General features: G+C 45.9%; 1 protein-coding gene and 1 long non-coding RNA gene across 9 annotated transcripts in view; both read right to left on the reverse strand.

Annotated features, from left to right (window-relative positions):
• The window catches only part of gtf2h2 (general transcription factor IIH, polypeptide 2), a 69268-nt gene extending 67396 nt beyond the window's left edge, over positions 1-1872 (reverse strand). For 4 of the 8 annotated variants that reach the window (XM_085908759.1, XM_085908758.1, XM_085908757.1 and 1 more), the window contains exon 1: positions 1682-1846. The gene's annotated coding sequence lies outside the window, so the exon portion shown is untranslated. The other 4 variants (XM_085908755.1, XM_085908756.1, XM_085908753.1 and 1 more) reach the window with 4 other exon arrangements.
• Positions 1873-2928: 1056 nt separating this feature from the next.
• Positions 2929-13922, reverse strand: LOC147057651 (uncharacterized). The gene is made up of 2 exons (XR_015065802.1): positions 12703-13922; positions 2929-12481 (listed from the first exon to the last, which is right to left on the reverse strand). It is a non-coding gene; the product is annotated as an uncharacterized LOC147057651 (long non-coding RNA).
• Positions 13923-14337: the final 415 nt, after the last annotated feature.

The raw sequence follows: 14337 nt of genomic DNA on the forward strand, positions 1-14337 counted from the left end.
ACTTAAATATGTTTTTTTTTCACGTTATTGTGCATTTTATGGGTGGTGCGACTTATGCTCCGGAGCGACTAATAGTCCGAAAATTACGGTAGTTCTCCACATAAGTTAACGAGTGGAAATGATGTGATGAAAGTAGCACCAAAATGCTGCCGAAAATAAGGCGGATGTTGTCGCATCAGTGCTGCCAGTTAGTTAGGTTTACAGAGGCAAGCCGATTTCCGTAAGATGCCATCGCGGCGGGCGAATGCTCACGAGTTGCCGAGGCTGACATTGCTGGCCGGCCGCTTCCCTACCCCCCCCCCCCCCCCCCCCCATATATAAACAACATTTTCTCAACGAATTTACACAATTCACGAAAATGATACTTTCAACGAAAAAAAAACACGGAAATCCGCGGCTCCGCGGAAAATTTTCATCGCTACCACAGGGGTCGCGGGCATGCTGGAGCCTATCCGAGCCGTCATCGGGCATTAGGCGGGGGACACATTTAACCCAACCGGTTCATCCATCCATCCATCCATCCATTCATTTTCTGTACCGCTTGTCCCCACAGGGGTCGCGGGCATGCTGGAGCCTATCCCAGCGACAATCGGGCAGTAGGCGGGGGACACAGAGCTGAACAACCATCCGCACTTGCACTCACACCTAGGGGCAATTTGAAGTGCTCAATCGGGATGTGGGAGGAAACTGGAGTTCCCGGAGAAAACCCACGCAGGCACAGGGAGAACATACACACTCCACCCAGGGAGGGTGGAATCGAGCCCGCACCCTCTGAACTGTCAGGTGGACCTGCTAACCTGTGCTTCACCATGCCGCCCAAATTCACAATGTTGAAATAAAAGACAAGACTATTAGACACACTATTAAAATTTTGTCAGTATTTATTTTTACTCAATGATGCATTTCCTGAAAGTATGTTCTTGGTCTTCTTGATTCCAGATGTTTTTTTTTCTGTCAATCAACATGTTTTCTCACTTTAAGTGGGTTTCTAGGGGTACGCTCACATACACCATCGGAAGTAATCTTAAGTTTAAGTCACAAATTATTTAGATACACCTCTCAGGTTGAAACAATATGGATTATACTCCATTGCTGAAAATCATATACAGGGTACATTACTCGAAAACAAGACGAAAACAAACCAAAACAAAATGGCATTACATGCACCTTTCGAAAATAAAAAATAATGTTTTTGTTTCTTTAATTTAATTGCTTTATATAAAACGTAGGAATGTGTCAGATCATTTTGCCAGACCCGGTACATCTCTCTGAATATATCATTCAATACTATCATTCATCTCAATAAAGGCAAACTGTTTGATACAGCGTATGTATTAAAATATCTTAGGAAGGTGCAAGTGGACCTACCAGTGAGCATATTTACCATATGTGGGACAAGTCCAAGATCACGTTTCTGTTTGTCTTCAAGTCAACAGTATCAATGGGGCCACACAATAGAGTTCAAAAAGTGCAATTCAGTCAGGAGTAAATTACCATTTATGCTCAAATGTAAATTCAAGCCGTAGTGTGCCGCTAGTACAAAGTAGGAGTCTGTGGAATCGTTTGTTCAGCTATCATTGGTGTTAAAGCCTAGAATTGAGGAGTATGAGGATAAATATATCTCCTCTTTATTATGATTCAGTTACTTCTGGTGAGGCGGGAAAAAAAACTGTGAACATACCTAGAATTCAACAAAGCAATGGAAGTGTGCATCTACCCCTGGTACCTTTCTCGAGCGTGTTCGGCAAATTCAACATCGAGTGCTTTACTTCAATAATCCGTGCGAAACGTGAACGGCGAAACAAGATTCCGCTCCTTCGCCTGAACATGCCAACAGCCAGAAACGAAAAAGTAAGAGGCGCTCGACACAAGGATAGGACAGAGCCGTTGAGTCGAGAGGTGGAGCTGCCTATTCATTCATTCATTCATTCATTCATTCATTCATTCATTCATTCATTCATTCATTCATCCATCCATTTATTTATTTATTTATTTATTTATTTATTTATTTATTTGTATTTTTGTTTATTGCCTTTACAATCTAGTCGAGCAAATAATATTTTTTAATGTTTATTTTCATTGAAAATACTTGTAATAGTTAAAAAAACACGAAGATTAAACTGTTATAAGTTGTTTGTATTAAACACTATTTTTTTATTTGTTGGTAATGGGGGGGTATTTAGAATTGCATTTCACGTACAAAATAAGCTTACAAGTCATATTAATTTGGTAAATATGGTGATATATGAAGTGTGGTGAATTGTCTTCGTGGCTTCGCTGGTCTTCTCAAAACACTTGGTGAAAAATGCTGGCTTTAAAAAAGGAAATGCTTCGGGGACACACGGCTGGTTGGAAAAAGATTTTATTCTGCCGATGTCAGAAGATGTTCTTTCACGCCCCACAGACACGATGTTCGGAAGCCCCCCGTCTGCCAGGCAACGCCTTTCTTATACCTGGCGAGACTCATGATCTCATCGCTTTGAATAGTAACTACTCTTTGAGACCCTCGTGCATGCTGGCTCTCTGCCCATACAAGGCCCTCAACTTGGTTGTTTTTGTGGCCCAAAAAGCCTGTCAACCCATTCATCTTGTCATTCATACCTTATTGAAACCAAGCACAATTGCTCAACGCAAATAACCCTGGTCCCCCTCACGCTGTCGGTTCAGATGTCCTTGGGCCTCATGCAGAGGCATATGTCGTCAAAAATATACCACAGAAGCAGACAAGTCGTTTGTCTGAACAAAGGAATACATTGGCTCGGTAGTTTTCAAGTTCAGTACTGTTAGGATACGGATTTTAGCTATTGATCTGACTCCAAATTACGATCAACTTTAACACAAGTTTCTATGTCCTAATCCACACACTGGCGCACCTAACAATTTTGCGAGTTCGTTCTGTCAAAGAGAAGACCAGTAGATCAATCAGACCAAATTTACCAAATGTTTATTCCTAACAAAGTGCTCTAATACAGGCCTGGGTCCCGGGTCCCTCACACTAAAACTCGTGCGTTTCTGTGACCACCAAAAGACGACACATTCTTCCGGGTTGCCCAGTTTTAAAGAAACACAATATGAATATTTAAAGCATGCAAAATATTGTGTGATGATTGGTCGATGGTCATCTCCTCCCCGTCGAGGTGTCATCACTGCGGTCAGGAGTTTGGGGATTTTCCTCTCGAAGCCCAACCACCTGGACGTGGTATTGTTCTTTGATCACCGACCTCGAGGTGTTATCGTCTGGTACTCTGTTGGAATAATCTCGGGGGAAGCCTTGGCCTGCCAGACCAGGAGGCCTTATCTTTATGAGTTTACGACTCTCCTTTAAACTAAATGCTTTCTATTTGGTTCAAGGAATGTCTTTTGATCCCCGTCAGCCTTATGTTTCCTTCCTGTCCTTATGTTACTTTTGTGTTTGTTTTGTAAGGAGTCTTCAATGACAATGAGCAGAGCTTCTTTGCATAGGCGAAATGTCCTTTGTCAGTTTAAAGGGACTTCATTCCTTTTAGTTAACTGTAGCTTTGATTCATAGATTGTAGATGATCAAAATTGGTTATATACAGTTTGAAGAAGTCACATTAAAGTTATCCCATATTTACTCAATGTTCGTTTAAGGAACTGTATATCAGTTACCTTACATTTACTTAATATGTGCTGAAAGGTTTAAGTAAGGTTAGATATTATTATTATTATGTGTTGTGTTAGTTTACTAAGAAGTTAAACTTAGCAGGAGTCGGCCACCTGTGGAGAGGACAACTGGTTGGGGGAAGAAAGCAGACTGCACTCCCAATGTGGGGGTCGAGAAGATCAATTCACACTACACTACATTCCTTTTCTAATCAGCGTTACTACAGCCACTATCTCCCTTCCTTTAGTGTAGCAACGCCTCTGTAGCCAGGGCATCCAAGACATCAAAAGGAGGAGCACGTGGGGGAGGAACTCAGAACTGGCGGAAACTGCAACCGAGCCTCCCCCCAATACTAGATATTATATTGATATGATTATATGTTTAACACAACCTTGAAAAATATGTTTGCTAACTGCTGAAAGCACATTTCCCTTTATTCCCTCTCATGACCTCATTTATGAGGTCATCACCCGCGACTCTAGCAAATATCTACCAGTGCGCTATCGGTCCTTTCTTCCTCCCGCGGCTCATGTTGAGCCCCCAGGGTATATTGGCCCATCGGTGGCAACGGGCCAACGGTTTTCTCGATCAACCGGACAGTGAGTGATCTAATACATGGAACACAACAACAACCGCATAACATCATAATTGTAGTAAAAATAGCCACAGCAACAAGCACAGACATGATGAGCCCTTTCCAGTTTCCAAACGTTTTCATCCAATCAAACCAAATATCGGTGTGTACACCTGAATGATCTTTCATCTTTTTATTCAGTGTCCTTAGTCCTTCCAACGCCTTGGTCAGTCGTCCCCCTGGTGCCGTGTTGTTTGGGATGAAAGTACAACATGCATCACCAAACATTCCACACACACCATGTTCCTTAGCCAATAGCATGTCCAACGCAATTCTATTTTGGAACGCCATTAATGACGTTGCGGCCAATTGTTCATGAACTGCGGCAAATGATTCAGCTGTATAATTATCCAGTCGTTGGACATTGTAATGAACGTAATTAATACGGTCTACATTTTTATTGGGGGTGATCCATAGGAAGATACTTTCGAATCCCGAGGCCACTTGATTAACGAGTTTATACTCATCTGGTACACCCCGGGGCACTCCTATAGCGTCAATATATGTTGGATCGTCGTCGCTCAACCACGGGGCAAAACGTCTCTTTTGGCTCGCTTCAGGAGCTCCGCCAATGGGGACTCCAGGTCCCAATTGAGATTCTGTATTTCAATGGGGACAACCACCACAGGCATTATCAAAGACACGAGGGCACAGATACCTGATGCATTCTTTGGCAAGCGATCATATAATTTGTCATCACCACACCACAACCAGATGTCTGCACGAGAGAGAGGAGAGGTTACAGTCAGTGACAAATTTTTGAATTTGAAATTGAATTTCCACCATGTGGAATCTATTGTCCCAATACTTATGCCGGTCCCCTTTAACTTTAAACATGTCATATTTTGTTGAGTCACATGGTTGTCAAAAACGGGCTTTCTTTTTTAGTGAATAATTGTATGCCGTGACTCTCCAATGCCCTCTCAACTGAGGACAAACCAAACTCATTCCCTAAGCATTGAAAAACCATAAATAAAATAAAACAACCACATTTTTCCATATGTTAACTTCTTTTGTCCATGACATGAAGCAACTACAAACCGTCCATCCTCTTTACATTGGTGAATACATGTCCCTTCTCTGTCTGGTGGGGCTAAATCCAATATTTCCCTTACCTGTTCAATTTGCTTCTTCCACACCCTTCTCTGGTACTTTTCCAGTTTGTCCTGTAACGTTTGGTTTGTCTCTGTCCAATTAAACAACGTGACATGCATTTGCCAATTTCCGCTGTCACATCTCTGTCTCAAACCTCCCTGTTCTTCTCGTGAGAGCTCTTCTGTTGTGTTCACCTCAGCCTCAAAAACTACTTCTCCTTTGCATCGGTATTGTTTATAAGTGGGTAAAATTTGAATCTGGGACGTTTTCTGCTGGATAGTCTCATCAATTGTCATCAATGTCCACACAAAAAGACAACTTACTAAAAATAGCACTACTAAAATTAATTCTGAAAAATCCGAAAATCCTTTCGAGCCCTCTCCTTTACTTTTCCGTATTGCTGCTCCTTCTCCTTCTGTCACCCCCCTTTTGGCCGGGTCCGGGACACGGCCAAACAAGAATACCTTCATCCTGACGGAACAAACTCTGGGGCCGGACGTAGGTGTGTGTAGTGATACCACCGGCGTCCTTTGAAGTCGAGCTGGGCCGCGTGAGACGTCCTGGCCAAGACACGAAAGGGGCCCTTCCACCTGGGCTCCGTCCATTTTCTGGAGACGACTCGGACGTACACGTATGGTGTGAGCTGATTATCCACCGACACGTCTCCCTCCGCCACAGCTGCAGCGGTTTTCTCTCCAATCTGTGCAGAAACACTGGACACCAAAGCAGACAAATAGGACCAATATGCTGCATGAGACAAATTTGGTACCGTAACATCCTCCGGCGGGACGAGCGTTGTCGCTGGTCCCGGCATTAGACGACCTGTCATCAATTCAAACGGTGCAAATCCAGTGTGCCTGTTAACGGATTGGCGCACAGACAACAAGGCAAGCGGAAGAGCTTGGAGCCAATTCATTTTTGTTTGAGCCATAATTTTGGCCAGTTTTTCCTTCAACGTCCGGTTCATTCGTTCAACTTTGCCCTGGCTCTGAGGATGGTAGGCACAGCCGAATCGATGCTTCAAACCCAGAATTGATTCCACCTTGGCCAAGGCTTTGTTGTTAAAGTGTGTACCATTGTCAGAGCGGATCAGGGCTGGAAAACCATGCGTGGGGATGTAATGGGTGATCAAAGCCTTGATCACAGCAGTAGAATCTTCCTTCGAGCACGGATACGCCTCGGGCCAGCCTGAGTAAGCGTCAACCAACACAAGCAAAAAGCGTTTACCATTCACTCTTGTATTCATGTCGGTGAAATCAATGATCACCTCGGCCCCCGGCCACGGGGCCGGCTGAAACAGGCCGGGCTTAGGCTTCAACGTAGGACGTGCATTAAATTTCTGGCAGGACTCGCAATCCGCAACGAATCTCCAGACCACGTCCGAAAGTCTGGGATGCCACCAACTTCGAAGATGGACCATCATGGCATGGGGACCCACATGGGACGGTGTGTGTGCCTGTGATAGGACCTCTGCCATTAGCTTTCCTTCCGGAAGAGCGGGCTGGCCTTTGGGTCCTACCCACAAGCCATCCGATCGTTTGACAGCCTTTGCTGCCAACCAGACTGATTTTTGTTCCGGGGACGTGGCATCCTGGGCGGCACACAGATCGGCATGTGAGAGCGACAGAGGCAAACAGGAGTCGGGGTGTTCCCCGTCCAGGATTACTGGACCGCGGGACACCATCATGTCCGCTGCCCCGCCATACCCGGCCGTCTGTTTGGCCAATTCATCAGCTGCTTGGTTTCCCCTGGCCACTAAGGTGTCAGCTTTAGAGTGTCCAGGCACTTTGACAACGGCTACCTCGCTCGGGTATTTCAACGTCTCGAACAGCTGCATCATCAAGTCCTTGTGTGCAATCTCTGAGCCTCTGGCCGTTGTGAACCCATTCTGTAGCCACCCTACCAGATCGATTAAGGCCGCCGACACCGCATAGGCGGAGTCAGAGTAGATGGTCACAGCCTCCCCCTTACACTGCTCTAGGGCTAATACCAATGCAAAAACTTCCGCCGCCTGGGCCGATTGGCGGGTGGTGAGCTTCATCACTTTAAGGGGCTGGAAGGAACCATCCCTCCACTCGACCGCCGCCGCGGCCGCATGGAGGGAGCCTTCTTTGTCTCTCCAACACCAGCCATCTGTGAACACCACCCGACCGTGCCCGAGCGGAGTGGAATAGAGGTCAGGTCGGACTTTCGCCACTGTCTGGACCTTTAACGCACACTCATGTGGACCCACCAACAATTGATCAGCCATGTTCACTCCGGAATGGATATAGTGGACATTTGGAGCAGTCAATATTTTCAACAACCGTGTTTGACGCAGCGGAGTCAACGTGAATGCTGCTGACGCGACAAATGAGGATACTGCATGATCAGTCAACACATAAATGGGATGGCCCATTACTGTGTGAGCTGTCTTGAGTAAGATCTTTGCCAGGCCAGCAGCATATCTGGAACAGTCGGGTTGTCGTTGCTCAATGTTGTCCAAGGGGACGCTGCAATACATCAGCACTGCACGTCCATGCTGCATTTTCTGGTACAGAGCTCCATTCACAACTTTTCCTGAAATGGAGACATCTAAATGGAAGGGCAGAGTGTAATCAGGAGTGGCCAAGGCTGCAGCAGAGGCCAGCTCCTGCACCAGTGATACAAAGACCTCAGCAGCCTCCGGTGTCCAGACCAGGCAAGCCTTGAGATTCCTGGCTCCCTGTTCACGGATCAGGGTTCGGAGGACACCGGTTTTGTCGGCAAAGCAGGGTATGTAGTGTCTGCTATAGCCGCACAACCCCAGGAATGATAGCAGCTCCTGCACAGTGGCGGGCCTTGGATGGCGGAGGATGGAGTTTCTATGCTCAGGCGACATGGCGAGGCCACTAGGGGTCAGCACCCGACCCAGAAAAGTGACCTGTTGGCGACAGCATTGCAGTTTCTTTCTCGACACCTTGAATCCTTTCTCTCCTAACCACAACAACACTTTCTTTGTTCCTGCAAGACACGCCTTCTCATCCTTTGCTGCAATCAACAAATCATCAACATACTGCAACAACAAAGTTCCATCCGGCATTTGGCATGGTTCGAGGAGTCCCTTGAGCACCTGATTGAACAAACCTGGCGAATTTTTGAATCCCTGCGGCATGCGAGTGTATTGCAATTTTATCCCGTTGTAGGTGAATGCGAACACGTGCCGCACTGAGGGGGAAAGCGGAAGACAAAAGAAAGCATTGGCCAAATCAATCACTGTGAACCACTGGTAGGCAGGATTCAATGACGCTAGGATCCGGTGCGGGTCCGGCACAGGAAGAACAGGAGTGATAGTGACATCATTTACTGCTCTCAGATCATGTGCCATGCGCCATGTTTTCCCATCTGCCTTCCGCACCGGCCTCAGCGGTGTGTTCCATTCGGAACACGACACTTCCAACACCCCTGCGTCCCAGAGGCCACACAGAGTGTCTTCCATGCCTTGGTCCGCTTCTTCCGGCCAACGATATTGAGGCCGTTTGATAAGCCGCGTCTCATCCATTTGGAGATCAATAGGGGCCACTGAGTGACAAAATCCGACATCAAATGGACCTTGGGACCAAAGTGTGTCGGGCAAGGCCGCCAGCATTACTTCAGCGTCCTCATGGTCAGTTAATTCCCTACCGTGTGTGCGGGACACTATCGTCATCTCCAGCAATCCTGTATCTGACATGGGTTGTTTAATTTGGTATGCATTCTGAGATTTAGACCAGTACAAATTAGGAATGTAAGTTTCCCGCCAATCAGTCTGTTGCAACAACCGCTTGACCATTGAGCCCAATTGTCTGGCCTCGTGTCCTGGGGCAAGAGCTAGGGAAATGTGTGGCACCCCTTTTTCTGTCATTTTGAACCACTGCATTTGTTCATGTGTCAGCTCAGTTACCGCTGCAACTCCCTCTTTACCAATCAAAATGCATGATGAAATTAAATCCCACATGTGCCCTTCAATTTCTTCAAACAAATCCCGATATACATCATCACTTTTTCGGTCATAATATAGAGTGCAATGCAAAGGATCAACAGGTGGGTGGTATGGCGTCAGTGAGCAGATCCAGGGTTTCCACAGTTGGTAGGTCGAGAACACACCACCACCAGCAGGGGTCTCTGGCTCCAGCCTGGCCCAGTAGATGGTTGCCGTTTCTGCTTCTGTTGGTAGGGGCGCCATCAGCCACTGACCATGTTGTTGTATTTGTTGTGAGCACTGGATGCTGATGCCATCTGGAAATTGAATAATCACTCCCTCTGGCCCACACAGAATTCTGGCTTCAACGGCTGACAACAAGTCCCTCCCCATCAAATTGATTGGGGTGTCCGTGGAATGGATGTATTTGTGCCAGAGTCTACACCCCGTCCGGGTGATCACAGTCTCAAGTGGTTTGGTAAAAGGCAGAGTTTGTGGTTTTCCCGAGAAGCCGACCAAAGTTGTTGTTTTCTTTGACAGTGAGGATACAGGAAGGGCAGTGTTTATTGATGAATATGTTGCACCTGTGTCCACCAGCATCTGCACAGGTTTTCCCTCCACTGTCACATGAAGCATTGGCTCCGCCGGGCCGCTGCTTCTCTGGCTCCCCGGGCATCCCTATTCGAATTGTCCACACCAGAGATCATCATGTTGATAGTACTGACCTCTGTGTGCTTGTGGCTGTTGCCAGGGTCGTCCACTCGAGGGAGCTGTTCGTGTTTGTTGTATCGGCTCCTCGGGTTGATGTGGCGGGCCTCCGGCTGGACGGCCGGCTCCGTGCGGTCGATACTGCGGGCACTCTCTTGCCCAGTGATCGGTTTCGCCGCAGATGTAGCATGCGTTGGGCGAATGGTTTTTGTATGTCGCCCTCCCCGGGTAAGCAGGTGCACTCCCTCCCCGGCCTCTGTATCCGCCCCGGAACTGGCCCCTTCCGCGTCCCACCACCTGAGGAGCCTGTGACATTTGCATTTCCTTTTTCTGTGATTTAGACTGTCTAGCTTCACCATGCATTTTTGCCAACTGTAATTTCAACAACTGTTTGGATAATGCGTCTGTCTCGTTATCAACTTTAGCTTGTGACTCAGTAAACATTCTGCAGTGATGCAAAAGATGACGTTTAAATCGTTCCTCGGCACAAACCAGAATGTCAGGGTCTGACATTAACTGCTTCTTCACATCTGGCGGAAGTCCATCCACCAGCGCCGTCCGGAAGAGCACCTCTGCCTCGTGCGTGAGAGCCGGATGGCGACCTGTGGTTTCAATCCAACTCTCCACACATGTTACATAATGTTGGGCAGGTGACATTTTCACATCATAAGGAAACATAGTGGGGGCCAAATCGGTGGGTTGTGGGAAAGTCATTTTAATGTTTTCAAACAGGGGCGCTGCTACTTGTGGCAAGGGCACCTCCCTCCCCAGTCTCGCTGTGCCTGCTGCTTCCTCAATCGCCTGCAATTGCACTAGGGAGCATGCTCCTGCCAACATCTGTCGCATGTCACCAAGTGTACAACTCTGTCCACTCAGAGCCAAAAACTTGTTCAGCCACACCTTGCCTCCTCTGTGTAGTGGGGGCATCTTTTCCATCATCGCAGTTACATCACGGAGCACCATGGGCTCGTAACGCTGACCATCCGCTGTTGCCACTAGGGGACACATCAACTCATTTTTCTGAACCTCTGCTTGTATCATCTGTCCACGAGTACTCCGCAAATTATATTCTCTCCGTGTCTGGCTCTCTCCCTGTCCGCCCTTTTTTCTACCATTCAGATTCGCGTACTCCAACATTTTCCTCTGTTGCATCACAACATCATCTTCCTCCTCACCGCTACTGTCCCGCTGTGAATGCTCCTTCTGTCTCCACTCGCTCTTCGCGTCTTGTCTTATTTTCTCAGTTACCCATTTCAACATCTGCGCTTCCTGTCTACGCTGCTCATCAACTTGATCAAGTTTCTTCTTTAGCTCCTCGTTCTCGGCACTTAGTCTATGCCCACCTACTCCTTTCGTTATGTTGGACGTTTGAGGGCTCGGAGCGGGGGTGGAAGTGTCCACGCGGGACGCCTCCTCCTCCCTGATCCGTCGCCTCTCTCTATTTACTGCTTGTTCAATCAGTTGTACAATACTTTGATCCGCCCTTTCACCTTCGCCCTCGACATCCACCACCAGTCGGCCACCCAACGTCACCACTGGAGCCATCACTCCGGGGTTGCCGTACGGCGGCGGTCCAACAGCAGTCACTCCGAGTGTGGGGGCACTCGGGGGTGTTGCATCATGCAAAGATGGATAATGCCCTTGTATTCAACTCCTTTCTTATCTATTTCCACCGCTTTCTCTTCCACTTTGGCATGTATCGCATACAATTAAGAAATCTACTTGCCATGTACTTCTCATCACCTTCAAGAGTTAGAGATTTACCGTTTTTTATTTCCTATCTTAACTTGGTATTTTTAGATTTTTCCAATTTTTTCAATTTTTTGTTTTACTTTTTTTTTTTTTTTTTACTTTTTTTTTTACTTTGAGGATCCTCAATGCAGGATTAAATTTACCCTTCAACAAAATTACTAGCCTGTGTATTACGGTTGGTTTTTGCTAGTACTGTTTTTTACTGTCAATTTATCCTACCATTCACACTCTCAACGCACACACACCTCTCATCACACACACTATCTCACACACACTCCTATCAATTTGGGGCATTTTGGATGTTTTAGCGGTCTGATCTCTCACAGAAGGAACTGTTACCACCGGATGTTTTTGGGAGAGCCTCACACCTCCCAGGATCTCAAAAAAACCTGGCTATTTGAATACGCTCGTCAACGTACCCTTGTCCGCCACGACTAGGCTAGGTCCCGGACCTATTCGTAATACGCGTAAGTCCCTGACTTTACCGTACACGTCACACACGTAAGTTCCAAACTTATTTGCCGTATGTATCTCTTGCACACTTTATTTGATCTGAACAACAGTCTCCTCTTAAATTTCCTTTTTCAATTTGCAGAATTTCGACTTATAGTAACAGGTATTCTGCTTACCTTATCAGTGATGAGCGCTCAGGGTTGAGGAGACGTTGTACCAGCTCAACGTTGTGCACCTTACTTATTCCAAACGGTTCGCCGACCGAGAGACAGCGTCCCGGACGCTGTCCGGTGTCCTGGATACAGACCACGAGTTGTCAATTACCCTTCTCTCGACATCACGTCGGGGTCACCAAGAAATTGTTAGGATACGGATTTTAGCTATTGATCTGACTCCAAATTACGATCAACTTTAACACAAGTTTCTATGTCCTAATCCACACACTGGCGCACCTAACAATTTTGCGAGTTCGTTCTGTCAAAGAGAAGACCAGTAGATCAATCAGACCAAATTTACCAAATGTTTATTCCTAACAAAGTGCTCTAATACAGGCCTGGGTCCCGGGTCCCTCACACTAAAACTCGTGCGTTTCTGTGACCACCAAAAGACGACACATTCTTCCGGGTTGCCCAGTTTTAAAGAAACACAATATGAATATTTAAAGCATGCAAAATATTGTGTGATGATTGGTCGATGGTCATCTCCTCCCCGTCGAGGTGTCATCACTGCGGTCAGGAGTTTGGGGATTTTCCTCTCGAAGCCCAACCACCTGGACGTGGTATTGTTCTTTGATCACCGACCTCGAGGTGTTATCGTCTGGTACTCTGTTGGAATAATCTCGGGGGAAGCCTTGGCCTGCCAGACCAGGAGGCCTTATCTTTATGAGTTTACGACTCTCCTTTAAACTAAATGCTTTCTATTTGGTTCAAGGAATGTCTTTTGATCCCCGTCAGCCTTATGTTTCCTTCCTGTCCTTATGTTACTTTTGTGTTTGTTTTGTAAGGAGTCTTCAATGACAATGAGCAGAGCTTCTTTGCATAGGCGAAATGTCCTTTGTCAGTTTAAAGGGACTTCATTCCTTTTAGTTAACTGTAGCTTTGATTCATAGATTGTAGATGATCAAAATTGGTTATATACAGTTTGAAGAAGTCACATTAAAGTTATCCCATATTTACTCAATGTTCGTTTAAGGAACTGTATATCAGTTACCTTACATTTACTTAATATGTGCTGAAAGGTTTAAGTAAGGTTAGATATTATTATTATTATGTGTTGTGTTAGTTTACTAAGAAGTTAAACTTAGCAGGAGTCGGCCACCTGTGGAGAGGACAACTGGTTGGGGGAAGAAAGCAGACTGCACTCCCAATGTGGGGGTCGAGAAGATCAATTCACACTACACTACATTCCTTTTCTAATCAGCGTTACTACAGCCACTATCTCCCTTCCTTTAGTGTAGCAACGCCTCTGTAGCCAGGGCATCCAAGACATCAAAAGGAGGAGCACGTGGGGGAGGAACTCAGAACTGGCGGAAACTGCAACCGAGCCTCCCCCCAATACTAGATATTATATTGATATGATTATATGTTTAACACAACCTTGAAAAATATGTTTGCTAACTGCTGAAAGCACATTTCCCTTTAGTACATTTCATTGCATTTAGTAGACACGTTACCTGGGCAGGGGAGCATGCCGCCAGGATTTGAGTTTTCCTTTTGCATTTTCTATTTAATTTCTATAACCACACTGGGTCAGAGGGACAAAGAGATTTCATGTATAAATAACCCTAGAATGTTTATCAAAAATGAATATTCAGATCATCAATGGCAAGATTATTAATGCCTATGTTCCTTCTCCAACAGATATCTAACAAATTGCAGGCTATAATCTTTCCTGCCCCATGCCATCAAATATTAAATTTTATATTGCTATTTTGAATGTATAGTTTATTCCTATGTTGTCACCATAATACTTCCGCTGCACTGTAGTCTCCCATCTTGGGATCAGATACAAGTAGGCTAGGGTGCTGAAACACTTTCAGGCTGTCAATATTATTAATGAAATAGTAACTTATAATGAATGAACTAATTAATTATAATTGATTATTTTATTTGTATGCATTATTGATTATGTAGTTTGGGGTACCAGTCTTGT

The sequence above is a fragment of the Syngnathus leptorhynchus genome, chromosome 4, assembly GCF_054491065.1.
Source record: "Syngnathus leptorhynchus isolate UIUO chromosome 4, UIUO_Slep, whole genome shotgun sequence".
In the NCBI taxonomy this organism is placed as follows: Eukaryota; Metazoa; Chordata; class Actinopteri; order Syngnathiformes; family Syngnathidae; genus Syngnathus; species Syngnathus leptorhynchus.